Below are 14,362 nucleotides of genomic sequence, written 5' to 3'. Positions count from 1 at the left end.
GTGCGAGGACTGCCTGTATTGTTGTTTGCTGCAACCATGGCTGTGTACACATTGCTAACTTCTGTTAAATCAGGGCCAGAGTAAGTTAAGACTCCATCAGGCAGCAGTGCTGCAGAAGCAGGCCAGCAGCTCTGCAATCCACCTCCGCCCCTGGAAAACAAATACGTTTTTTAGGCCTTGTGCAGTCTTGCCTGGAAACTGGGTTGATTTGTTATTGTACCCACCCCTTTCATTCTAGAAGACATGCGCAAAAACAAGCCACCTGGGGAGCTGCCATTCGCCTCTCATGGTGAGGAGAAAGAGGCTGCCCCATCCGGATTTTTCATGCAGTGGGTGCCAAAATGGTTCTTGCAGACCCTGAGGCCCCAATCTCAGTGGTTGGGAAGACTGACTTCCAGCAAGAAACCCTGATATGATCCTTGTCCAAGGATAGCTTCTTCTCCTACACATTTGGATATGGACTTCTATACTTTTTAATGAATCAGGTCCTGTGTTCCATACCAGGCATTTGGCCATATGCCCTGCTCTCTTATACAAACCATTAGAGATGCTTTAATCTGCTTTCCTACAGTCCCTACACTGCAAAATGTGTATAGCAAAAAGAGAGGGAAGGAAAGGAGAAAAGACAGCAAAGCAAAGAATGAGTTCACTTCTCCAAGTCTAGCCTGACAGTTATATCAGGGCACAGTGAGTTTTGCAAACCTAACCCCTTAACCTCAAGTGCTGGGATTAGAGGGGGGCTGTTTTTCCCCCTCTCAATTGCGTAAATGAGGAAGCTGTTGACTTGCAGAGTACTGGAAAGACATATGTGCTTCATTATCTGGATTCCTTGTATTGTTTCAGCTTGTCGCTGCTGGCTGGGAACATGCAGCCTTGAGCTGTTCCCATTTTTAAAATGCACTTTTTTCTGCCCCAGATTATTGCCAAGTGGAGATTTAAGTACACTATTACTTTTATGGGGGCTATTAAGAGTTATTAGATCCCATTAGAGCAAACTATGCTCTTTACAAAAAAATAGAAAGAAAGATCTTCTTCTATATTTCTGAACAACCATTTATGTTCATTTAAACCTGGAGGAATGTTCACATCAACTCAACTCCAGTTAACTAATATTTTAGGTAAATGAAGGTGTTTGGGGTTGTTGTTTTTTTTAATGTCCTAACAGTTTCCATTAAAGATCATATTTCACTTGCATAATTTGACTGTAAATCTGAGCTATCCTTAATGCCAGGTGTGCTGGGTGTTCTGGTATGGCAACATAACCAGGCTTGGTGGGGAGGGATCAGAAATGACTCCCAGCACAGTCCATACACAGCAATTCTCCCTTCACATGATTCACTAGGCCCCCTCGCTCATGTTTTAATGAGCTGGTCAAATTGCTTGGAATTTCAACCTGAGCCTTTATATTGGCTTCAGTGGGGGCTGGATCAGGCCTGTTTTTCCAGCAGGAGGATCATTTTTTACCATGGTACTATGTGCCAGCACTAGCAAAAGCAAACAGCATCAGTACCTAGGTGGCTGCAACTGTTTTCAAGGCAGGATGAAGCAGTTTGAATAAAATGAGAACCTCTGCTCACCCCCCCAGTCTTTTCTCAGTTCAGACCTAAACATCATAGCTTGCTCCTTTCTCTTTAATAAGCTGAACCAAAAACCAGATCTGGATGCCCCTGAGTTTTGGAGGAATTTGGATTTCTGCCTGCTCTGTGCTTTGCAGCCTGCACTTAGATCTTCTTCCAACATGTTGGCCATGCCTAGTTTCTCAAGTCAGTTTTAAAGGAAAGAAAGCATTTGTCTCAAAGGAGCAATGAATTCTCCATTCTGCCACCAGTTTTTATGAATAACCTCTGGGAGAGGAAAGCCCCTGCCTTTCTCTCCTACTCCAACAGTACCATCCCCTGCAACCAGCGGTGCCATTGGCCCAGTTTAAAATGGGTCTGAGGTAGATTAAGCTGTAATTTGGATACTCTGTGTTGGGAACAGTGTTATAAATCTTCCGGAGGAACTTTTTTTTGGGACACAGTATGAGGAGATGACTAAACACTGCCACAGGAGGGAGAAAAACAAACAGGAAAGAATTAAAAGGGCCTGGGATATGGCTGTAAAGCAAAAGGCATAAATCAGTCAGCTCTTCCCCTCCCTGGACTCTCTTGCAGCCAGCAAGAGGAGGCTTTGGCATGAAAGGCAGAGCACACTCATGCTCCATCATATTACAACAGCAGAGCATCACTTGGCAGGATGATGCAGGATCTACCTCAAGAAAATCGGGAGGAAGGGCTGCATGCTTGCACTGGGTAGCTAGGTGGGAGGGGTCCGGGCCTAGGGAGGTAGTTATGTGGGGAAGCAAGTTTAATATGGATGGATTAATAGTTTCTCAAGGCAGAAAACAAACCCAGAATTACAAATAATTGTTTAAAAATATATATATCTCAAGAAAACTACCTGTGGGGAGTTTGTGTAGGAAGGAATCCAACTCCTTTATTCCACCTCCCTTTGAAAGATTGGCTTAATAAAGCATTCAGGCACATGAAAAGGCAAAGAGCAGAGCTCTCACGCACACTGCTTGGCTTTCGTTCCTGTGTTCCTTCTTGCTTGCTTTCTTTCTTTTTGTTATTATTCTTAAAGACATGTGTTGAGAGAGGCAGTTGGAAGAAGAGGATGGCTTCGCCCGCTCTCTTAACTGAGTCTTTGCATGCTTGAATTCTGAAATGTTTGGGCCTGTCTAGACTAGGAGAAAGGCCCTTTTTTCCAAGTGAGATAGCTCCAGGTATAGACACTTTAAAAGGGGAGGGGAGCTGCCATTTGGGAGCACACACCAGCTGTTAGTATCTCACTGGTAGGTCTGCTTTGTCCTGTAGTGATACAAATGAAGTAAGTTCCTCTAACTTTAACCCTGGATCAAACAGGGTTAAAGTTGCAGTGGTTTTGCTATGCTTGCAACAGTCAGATACTACCAGTTCAAACGATACATATCAGTATCATATGATATGGGCACAATTGTGACACCTCCATCTATACCTCCATCTAGCTAATTTGATGTTACAGAACACTTGGACAACAGCGTAGGCATAGAGCAGCACATTCTTCTTCAATGCTGAGACATGGAGTTAGAGCTGGGAGAGCTAATTTGATTGACTAAGCTAATTTGATTCGAAAAAGCACTTTTTTCATACTTTACACAAGGCCTGAGAAGTTTTGGTGCAAGTTCAGTGCTGGGGAAAGATTGTCACCCTTGGATTCTGAGGGCTTCTCTGAAGAGAAGGCAGCATAACTAGTTCAGAGACAGCCGGAGCCCATTTACCCACACTGTGTCAGCACAGACATGGAAGGAACCAGGAGGGAGGTTCACTCTTTCTGGATCACTCAGCTTTTGATGTGCCTATCTATCTACCTATCTGGCTGTTATTTTTAAAGCATCCAAGCACCCCTGTACTGAGAAGCTGAGGAAGAATTAGTATGGCTATAGGTGGTCCCAAACCTACTGGTGACTACTTAACTTTAATTCTGTTTGAATCTTAGGCTGGGGACACACATTCAGATAATCCAGAGGGAGGAGTTGTGCACACATCTGTGTGCTCTACAGACTCCCTTAATCTGCCTGGCGACAGACAGAAGCAGTGCACAGGGCACCCTGATAGGCTGACCATGGGAAGACTGGGTCAGACAGTGTTTCCCTCCAGCACAAGGTGCGGATTATGAAGAGGGCATGTTCTGCTCCCTGCTGGAGAAGCAGAGTCCAGCAACTGACACAATATTGTCTCCCCAAGGGGTGAGGGTATGCTGTAGGACAGTGGTTTTCAACCTTTTTACATTTGCAGAGCCCTAAAAATTTGTGAATGGAGGTGTGGATCCTTTTGGAAATTTCAAATGGAGGTACAGACACCTCTGAATTTTAAGCATGGGTATTCATATGCTTTTGATTGACCATAGTCATCTTTCATGGACCTGTTAGCCATAGTCTGCAGAGCCCCAGGGCTCTGTGAACCACAGGTTGAAAAACCACTGCTGTAGGACTATGTTCTTCCCTGAGAGAAGCCACAAAATGCACAGATATTCTCTGCAGAAATTCTCCTGGGAGCAGCTGGTTGTTCCTAGGTTAGTTTCTATTGGAGTGGCCAGCCATTTTTCCTCTGGGAGAAAAAGCTTGAACATCTGTATACTCATGGTTTCTCCTGCTCTCCCAGGAGAAACTGAATGTCTCTATGAAGTCTTAGTCTCATGTAGGAGTGTCAAACAAATGCCCCACAGAGCTGTGTCATCTGGTCCGCAGGACTCTTAGAGGGGCTAGGATTTTGAGGGTGGGATGAGCAGAAGTGGGGCCCACTGCCGAAATCCCATTGGGGATGCATTTTGATGGTGGGGAGTGAGTGATGGCTGTCTTAACCCTCATGGCTTTTTGATGCTGCTTGCCCTGCTACTGCTGCTCCCCTTGCTACTGGAGGTCTTTACAGATTGAGCCTGCAGTAAGCCCTGCAATCTGTATCTGGCCTAAGAGGCCAAACCAGCTTGACCCCCCTCCTTTAATCCATAGACATGTTATCCCCATAGTCAGATATAGCGCACAAGAATTACCCTTCTACCCACTGCTCATTTTAGTCATGAAGTTACCTTCAGAAAACTGACAAAATGCAAAATGACTAATGAATGGCTTGTCTTATGTGAAGGATTTTTGCTAGTTAGTTTGTTTTGTGCATGTGTGTTTGTAATTAAACTATTTAATACTAAATTTAAAAAGAACTTAAAATGAAAAACTGGCTTCCTTTACAGCAGTTCTTGGCTTTTCTTTAGAACAGGGAAGTTTGGTTTCAAAGGAGCTTCTTTATTTCTGATGAAGCTCCCAAATATCTGCTGTCTCATGCATATCACTTTCTCTGATGCTCTCTAGCTGGCTAGCAAGTATCTTTACTTCTCCTTTCCAGCTGTTCATTACATAAAGTCTGTCAGTTTGCATTGTGTGCGTTATGCAAACCTTGTTGCTTTAGTGAATTTGGCTTTATATCTTTATTACCGTAGCATAGGCCAATGCATCTACCTAAACAGATAATTGTTCTTGTTAAAGTGGCCAAGTCATAGTCTGAAGTAAAGTATAACCCACATGTGTGTTGTATATCTTCCATGTGTGCTACATGTTACCACAAAGCATAGGGGGCTGTTACCATTCTTTGCTCGTGAGCTTTGCTCTTCAGTTTAAACGGGAGTAAGACTTGCTCTTAGTAAGTTCCCTGGTCCAGTACCCAGGATTGACCAAGACAGCAGTCCTTACATAGGGATGCGACACTTATTTAGAGGAACTGGGTTTTGGCCTAAACCTTCATTCCATTGCCTTAATCCAGCATGGATTCATGTTTTTCAGGCTAATACTATATAATGGGCACTGTGGGTTGCTAAGCCCTATGCAGTACAGGAAGACTCCAAGGAGGCTGCATCTTAACAGGAAAGAAAGGACAGCTTGGGAACTCATTATTGTAAAATAGATGATTAGTAGTGAAGTGCCTTTATGGCCCATTAGCCACTGGGGCCTTAGGAATTTGAGACCATTCTAAGTACAGGAGTGGGGTGCCATGTGAAAAATTCAAAAGGGGATAGCAAAGTTTCACACAAAAAGGAGGGCAGCTTGGGAACAGCAAAGGAAACGGAGGCAAGAAAAAGGGTGGGATGTAGGCAAGGCCAGAGAGCACTGAGCATAATTATAGGAATCTTGAACTGGATGACAAGCAGCAAGGGAATGTCAAACGAAGGAGAAAAATAAAAGACTGACTTGGTCTGATGGTCTGGGAAAGGGCCAACTTGTGGGGTGAGAAGAAAGTAGAGGAGTACCACAAGGCTTGGAAAAGATGAGGGGTGAGGTGGAAATCAGCAAAAGCAACTTCTTTCCTTGTATTTTTGCAGTGCATAGAGGCCAGGAGTAAAGGTGGATACAAGAAACTGATGATAAAATCTCAACAGAACACAGAGACAGACTTGTCTTTGAAGCAGCTGATAACACTAAGACAATCTGCTCAGCAAGTTCTCAAAATTAATCATCTATCCCACCCATCCATGCACATTCAAATTTCCAATTTTACAACTCTGAAAAAATTCATTCCTCCTGTCTGGTGTGTATACTGAGAGGAACAACAGTTGGGCAAACTAATGCAACTAGGAACTGCAGGTCATTAGACTGGAGCACAACCCAGGAATCTATCCCAGTGTTAATTGGGGTGGGTGTTTCTTTTCCAGGGAGGGGAATGGAAAATTGCAGTGAGAAAATCCAATAAGGACCTGAAATTCAAAGCCGAGAAAATTTGCAATGGGAAATCTAGTTGAGACAGCTGTGCTGAGGGTGATCTAACTCAGGGCTGATTAAGCAACTTCCATGATGTAATACTTTGCTTTGATGGGCAATAAAAATGAGTTTGTTGGTCTAGTCCTACTCCTGACACCTGCTAAATCTGCAGCTTTTGAGGCAGAGTTTTCAAGGCCAGTGTTGCACTGGATACATACAAATTACACATGGGTCTAATTGTTGAGAACAAAGCAGAGCCTGCACAGAAGCCATCTTTGCTGAGTCTCTGACCAATTTTTCAGAATGTGTTTCTATGCATGCTCTAGGACACTCTTAGAAAACCCAGAGGAGTCATAAATTATCATGCATCCAGCATCTACCATGTAATGCCAATTATGCTTAGGATAGTAGGAAGATTCACTTCTGACCTCAGCTACATCCTTCCCTTATCCCCTCTTGCTTATGTGCAGATGTTGTTTTCTTTTCCCCCCCAAAAAAACAAGAGAAAAAAATAAATTAAACTACAATACTAAACTACAAAATCTCTCTCCGTCTGAGAGACCACAGGAAGGACTGCCCTGGCTCTGTAAAGAACACTGACTGCACCACAGCACTCTTGCACCAACAACTGATTTACTCAGGAGGAGTTGACAATGCCACCAAACAATTGCTACACAACCTAGTAACAATAATGAACAGGTATTCAGGGTCTTTTGTCAAAAATGAGAGCAGGCCCCTCTACTGCTTAGACTGTAGGCAGCTGGACAGGCTGACATGGACCCACAGCAAAAACTGAAGCTGCCAGGGGGCCTGCTTTAATTTATGGCAGACTCTCTCAGGCTCCCTGTGGTCTGTGCTTAGATCAGCTGAGAATCTCTACAGCACTCAGTGCTACAGCAAACTCTTCTGGCCTGACTGGCCCTTTCCTAAGATGATTTTGACTCATCCACTACACTCGAAGCTGAAAGAGAGACAGTATAAACCCACATGCCAAGACTGACCCTGCATTGGGGAATGCTCCTCTATGGTGTCTGTATGGCTGCTATGTGCCTCTGGAGAAGTGTAACAGAGGAGTTGTGTATTGTGTTTTTGTGCATGTTCCCTTTTTTAGGTGGGCAAGATGGCCCCTGTGTTTTGGCCACATGCTCAGTACATGGCAAGCTGGGGTCTGTATCTGGAAAAAATATGTAAAACCCTCTGGTTTTATTGACCAGGGAAAGCAGAGGATTCCTTAGGCTGATTGGTTGGGAGAGGAACTGGACTATGGTGTACCCTGACTGGACAAGGCCAGGGTGATGTCATGCAAAGGGATAGAAGGGGACCTAGACTGGTTTGCGGGGGGGCTTCCAGGGGCTGCTAAAGAGTGAAGTCTCTTCCAAGGGAAAAGGAGTTGCAGATAGCAAAAATGGAAGCTCAGGTAGAAGAGGGAGAGAATTGTCCCCTTTCCTGGTTCAAGTTAAATCATAGTCCCCTGACATCGTAGCATGCTTTGGAGCCCTGGGCTGGGCTGGAATGTGCTGTCTGCTCCAGAGAGCAGGGCTGGCTCCACCCCTCTGCTCCCTAGCTGGAGCAGTGAGGGCTGGCTGACAAGGGTGGGGGAAAGCCTCGTTGGGGATACAGCCCAGGCTACAGGGAAGATTTTCCCCTCACCCCCAGCTGGGATCTAGGGCCAGGGAGGGAGTTAAACACCCCATTCCCTGCTGGCTGTGACTGTGGACTACAAGTCCCAGAGATACCTGGAAGCAGGAAAAGGAAATGATGAACAACTTTGCAAAGTCCTGCTGCTGTAATTCTGGACTGTAAATCCCAGAGATCTTGGGGGCAGCAGGAAGAGGAGGTGAATGCATAGCCGGAGAGCTGTGCTCTAGCACACCCCAGCTTCTAACCTGAGTCACTGCAGGCATATGGCTGCATTTCCTGAATCAAAGGTAAATGTCTGTTCACTTCTGTTGCAAAGACTGAATCGATTCAGCCTCAGGCTTTCTAACTGTCTGTAGTTAGCCCCTGTGTCTGGGAATTCCTCTCTCTTCCTTTTCTTCCCCTTTTTCTCATTTAGGGTTTTAAGGGATTAATACTGGGAGAAAAAGTATTGGTTCCTTGGGATAGCTGGCCAGGATTTAGGCCTGGCAGCTTAAACAGTGTTTGAATCCGGGAGTTTCTAATTCTGCCAGTTTGGGCTGGGGTTGAGGCTTGCAACTTTCTGCTCCCAGTAGAGCTGTGACCCAAATCACCTGCAGCCCAGGGCTAGAGGGTAGGCCTGGTCTTTGCCCTTGTTCCTTTTGATAGTCCTTTGTTTTAGTCACCTGTGTGGTTGGACTGGCTGTAGCCGCTAATCCACATGGTTCCTTTGGAGTTTTTCTGCAGTTTTCATTTCAGCAGTCACTCCCCACACATGCATACAGCCTCTCTGTGGGAGCAAAGTTTGCCATGCCACTATCCCTCTGAGAGCACCGAGGGACCCCTTGCACTGCTGAAGGACTTGCATTGTCTAGCTGCTTCCCTTGCTGCAGTGCAACCTATAGGCTATGTTGCGTAGTTAGTAGTGTTTCACATTGCGTGTGGTGTTTTCTTTTTTTTTAAATTAAATCTGTTTTTTTGGTTACGCTGTTTATGAGGGTGGGGTTTTTGTTTATGCAGGACGCCCTAGTAATTAATTTCGTGTTTCCAGATTTCTAGGAGGGGGCTTGAGCCACAGTAAAATAATATTTAGTATCCCAAAAATTGAACCCGGCCCTTGTTGCTGCTGTCCAGTGCCCAGCAGAAGGGTTACACATTTGTGTGAAAATGCTGTCTTCGCTTCATAGCATATTTGAGGAAGGAAGCTACAACTTACTGTACAGAGGTGATCCAGAAGCTCCACACTCCTTTTTAAGGAAGGAATGAGGCAGGGCAGCAGCTATGTGGGAATGATGCCAAGATGACTCCTAGCACCCTGGGAAGTAGCCTTGTTATCCTTCACAGAGACCAGGACAAGTAGCCTTGTTATCCTTCCCAGAGACCAGGAACCCTTCTAGGTATAGCAGCTGAATTCTAACCTATGCCTAACGCTAGTTGAGTAGGCCAGTGCGTTCTACCATTGTGCCCATGAGTCCAAAATAGCTGCTTAGAGCATGCCTGGCTTTGATTTAGGTTGACCTCAGTGATGTATGCTTTTGGAATGACCCATCCTCTTCCTACCAACTCCCTTCCCCAATCCCAAGTTATCTCTGCCTCTCAGTTCTGCTTCTCAAGAAAATGGCTCCATACCTTCCACTGATGCCTCTTACCCTGCAACTAACTGTATGTTAAATGTGAGACAGTTTGACACCCTTTCTGTTCCCCCACCAAGGGTTTCTAGTGGCCTGTCCAGACCATGCTACCTCCTGCTTTGCATGACCGGACTGGTAGAGCCACATTCTTGCAATACCCATGTTTCTCCCCTGTCTTAACAAAGGTCAATTATTTTGTACTTCAGCCTTTCTACGAAATGAAAAACAACTGGCGATAACAAGACTGGCTGGCTGGCTGCTACTGGCTTCCACCACGGGCCCTCAAGTGCAGGACAGAACTCAACAAAGTTTTTTTTGGAAAATGAGGAGAGAGTTAAACTCCCTAGACCTGGGCAAATAAATATGTTGTCACACTTGCCCAGAAGGGATCAGCTTTTTTTAAAAATAAACCCACAAAGCCCCCCTCAAAAAACCCTAGTCATTTTAAAATGGCAGAGATTAATTTTCTGACTTCAAAGCAGTATTAATGCAGGGCTTGGCTAAGGTTTCCTGCGCAAGTAGTTTCCCCCCGAGCAATGATTTCAAAATCTGCCTTGTTTTAAAGCTGGCATTTGCTGCAGCTGCAGACCTGGAGTACTTTCGATCCCCTCCGAGTGCTGGAACGCTATCCAACAATTAAACTGCAACCCAGAAACAATCAAACATCTGTTTGGAGACAGGCTGCTCAGTGACTGACATCTTCCTGCCAGCACAAATGCTCTGGCTGCTGAGTGATTCCCGTCCTCTGTGTGTGTACGTGTGTTTGATTTGTATGCATGTATGTAGTTAAACATTGTGTGTGTTGGTTGATATGTGTTTCTGTGTGAGCACACTGCGTACTTATGAACATGGTGGTTGCACAGAGCATGCTTATGAACATGGTGGTTAACGTGTGTGCGCTTGGGTGTGTACTTTTTTATATGTAAGTTGTGATGTGTGTTGGTGTCAGGGCATGTGTGGAAGGGTATGTATATATACTGATATGTGTTTGTGTATATCTGTCATAATGTGTGCGAGTCTGTGGGAGAATATATGAGTATGTATTAGTACATCTGAGCGTGTATTTTTTGTTGACGGTTTATATGGGCCAGTCCATGTATATGGGTGTATACATTTAGAAGGTTGTGTGTGGTGCTGCCTTGCGTGAGAAGAGTTGTGCCTTTTAACTCTTGGCCTGATAGACACTGCACTTTTCATTAGTCAAGTTCTGCTTTTATACCAATCTGTTATCGGGGCCATGGGGCCATACCCTGCTCTGCTCTCAGGAGGGGAAATAAGCTGCTGGAAGCTGACAACTCAACAAGAGCCAATTTTGTCCCTGGTGTAAACCTGGTCTCTCCATCTCATGAAAACTCTGCTTTAGAGAAGTCCATGGGGACTGTACAACTGCAACTCAGCAGGATTTGGCTTGGGGATCTTGGGGGTGGGGTGATGGTAAATTGGTCCTACAGGACCAATTTCTCTCCCTTCCTAGAAGCACTCCACTGATTCAATGCAGATACCTGCTTCTGCCCTATTTTATTTATAGATACAAAGTAACCATAAGTCAGGTCAGACCAGGCCTTTTATGACAGTAGATCAGTAGATGGTACTACCTGCAGCTGTCAGTGCTGAGAGCTAGACGGTAGGAAATAGCCTAGCAATCTCTATGGTGCCAATGGCTTTAGGCAGAGGAGCAACCTGCGGGGTGGGGAGGTGGGGTGGAACGGATGGTGGAAGAAATGTCACCAAAAGGCAGCTGCCATGGCAGGGTGGACTGGGCTCTCCAGCCTTGGTTGGCAACCAGTTTAGGAGTGAGCCCGGAAAAGTGGACGGATTGAAGATCTTCTTTGCACTGGCAACTCCTGCAGCCAAGCTGACTCCAAATGTACTGGCTTCTGCCTTTTCTTTGGGATCAACCAGCTAGGCCAAGAGGGGGATATTGATATATGGGCAACTCAAGCATCTCCAATCAACTGTCCAGGCCATTGCAGCCAAAACTGAATGGAGAGGACACTCCATCTTTACTACTTGCATGGGCACAACACAGAAGGGGGAAGTCACGGGTTATAAGCTCAACTCAATTGGCATACAGTAGAGCCATGGGTGACCTTTGCCAGTGGGAGGAACCAATTGTGTTCTACTGGTCAGCTACCACCTGCCTTAAGATGGGCAGCCCCCAGCCAGCAAGGCACTGACCCAACACGGTTTGCCTGCCTTATTTGGTGCATAAGGGTAGATCAAAAGTTGAAAATTAAGTACCAGGCAACAAAACAAGAAACTTTAAAACCTTCTGGCTGGTAAATTGAAATATCAGAACCATGTGTCCTGGCATGAATGACAATGTCCGAAAGACTGCATTGATTGATCAAGAGCTGCAAAAACTTAACATTGACATTGCAGGCTTTCAGGAGACAAGATTTGCTAACTGAGGTTCCATTCATGAGGCCAACTACACCTTTTTCCAGGAAGGTAGGAGTGCAGAAAATACTCACCTACATGGGGTTGGATTCACAGCTTGCAACAGGTTGGTCAAAAACCACTGAGACCCCACTGGGATATCAGATCGCATCATCTAACTCCAACCATAGTCAACTTAATTAACATTTTGTTAACATCATTAGCACCTATGCACCAACTTTACAGGCAAGTTCAGATGATAAAGATAATTTCTAAAATGCTGTGCACCAAGTCATTGAACACCCACCATCAAATGAGAGGCTTCTCCTTCTAGGGGACTTTAATGTTTGAGTAGGCGTATATCATGACTCTTGGCCAACCTGCCTGGGACATCCTGGCTTTGGGAAAATAAATGAAAATGGCCAACATCTTCTTGAACTTGGCACCTTAAATCACTTGTGTACCACTAACACCTACTTTGCAGGCAAAGAGAGTCGAAAGGTATTATGAAGACACCCACAATCTGGCCACTGGCATCAATTAAACCTCATGATCACCAGAATGAAAGACCTGCCCAGTGTACTACACACCCACACTTACCACAGTGCAGATTCTGACACAGACCAGTCCCTTACTGTCAGCAAAGTGAATGTGATACCAAAGAAGCTGCATAGAGCCAAGCACAAGAGTCAGCCAAGAATTAAAATACATAGTACAAAAGTCCAAAGCAAGTGCCTCCATTTTTAAAGGACCTTTGAGCTAGCTATTTCTATGAAAGCAACAACTACAAATGCTGAAGGAAGTTGTAGTGGACTAACAGCAGTCATTCAGGAAACAGCCACAGAAGTATTGGGGGAAAAGAAATTCTCAATTAAAGACTGGTTTGAGGTAGGGGTGCACCAAGAAAGAGAATATTTTTTGGCTGATTATTAACCAGGCATATCACCCGATACTGATCTGGTAGCCAATATGGAGCCCAGCAGCTTGGAGATCAGTGTCTGGCCAGTAAGTCTATGGGGCGGAAGGAGCATGGGAGAGGGAAGGGGCATGTGTGGGGTACGTTGAGGCTCCCACAGTGAGGGAGGGAATGGGGTTGGGGCATGTGCTGCCCAGCTAGGCCAAGGCATGGGATGGAGCTGTAGGTGGCTTGTCTAAGGGATATGGGGGATAACTCCCAACGCTGCACGCACCCCCAGGAGACCCATGGGGGGTATGTGCCCCTTGGATTAGTGCACAGGGCAAGGGAAGGTGCTTGCTGCAGACTCAGGGCCAGGGACTTCGCCAGACTCTTCCAGGTGGGGGTGGGGGTAAGGGTTGAGCCAGGACTGTGCTCAGGGTGGATGGCAGCAGTGCTGGGAGAGGAGGCTATGGGGGGGCTGTAGCCACCCCAGAATTCCCCATACCCCCCCCCGTGCCACAGCCCGCCCCACCCATGTTGAGTGCAGCCCCAACCCAGCCTCACTGCCAGAAAGAATCTGGCACCCCAGCCCACAGCAGGCAGCCCACTCTTACCCCACACACAAACCTGGGGGACACATGCCCTCCATGCCTCCCGCAGGGGTGTGCAATGGCCAGGAGCTGGCCCCTTCCCCCTCCCCGGACAAGGGGTTCACAATTATGTGAAGAAAGATCGGACCAAGTCTAACTTTTTCCTCCCAGCCTAACCCACTTGTGCGATCTATCTGTACTATTAGGCTAATGCTATTTATTACTTTTGGCAGGATTAGGCAGGAAGTGTGAGTTGACATGGCATTCCCCCTAAGAAAGCAAGGCAGGTAACTTGTTTAGCAGCTGTTGTAAAGTGTAGAAAGCTGGATAACTAAGTTATTTTCCCATCTGTGCCACCATGACTGTGCCACCATGCACTTCATGACACCTATGTGTGTCTCAGTTTCCCTATACATTAAATGGGAATGATAATGTTTCTTTATCTTATGGTGGGGGAGACTTGTGGAGCTTAATGGCTTCTTAACTGTTCTGAGATCCTTGGAGTAATGGATCTGCAGAAGGACAAAGTATTATGAGTATTCCTGTAATGTGCTATAACATTACTGGCTGCTGTGTACATCAACATGTATGTATGTATTTATGAAGGAACAAGACAGTGGGAAGTTATGTCAAACCACAAAGGGCATCTTGACACGTGCTTGAGGGTTGAGGAACTTTAATTAATTGCTCTTGGAAGCTGCTTTAATTAAAGCACAAGCAACATCTCATGTATTCAGTGTCCCATTCTTCAAAATGGTGGCAGGGGCACTGTGACTAAACTGTACCTTGTCATGCATCCACAGATGCATTTCAAGCAGGTCCAAGGAGGTGATACTCTTCCGCTATGCAGCACTGGTCAGGCCGCAGTTGGAGTACTGCATCCAGTTCTGGGTGCCACACTTCAAGAGGGATGTGGACAACATGGAGAGGGTCCAGAGGAGGGCCACTCACATGATCAGGGGGCAGCAGGCAGGCCCTGCAAGGA

Source organism: Crocodylus porosus, unplaced genomic scaffold (genome assembly GCF_001723895.1).
Source record: "Crocodylus porosus isolate Cpor-Errol unplaced genomic scaffold, CroPor_comp1, whole genome shotgun sequence".
NCBI classification, from domain to species: domain Eukaryota; kingdom Metazoa; phylum Chordata; order Crocodylia; family Crocodylidae; genus Crocodylus; species Crocodylus porosus.
Note: the sequence above shows the minus strand (reverse complement) of the source record.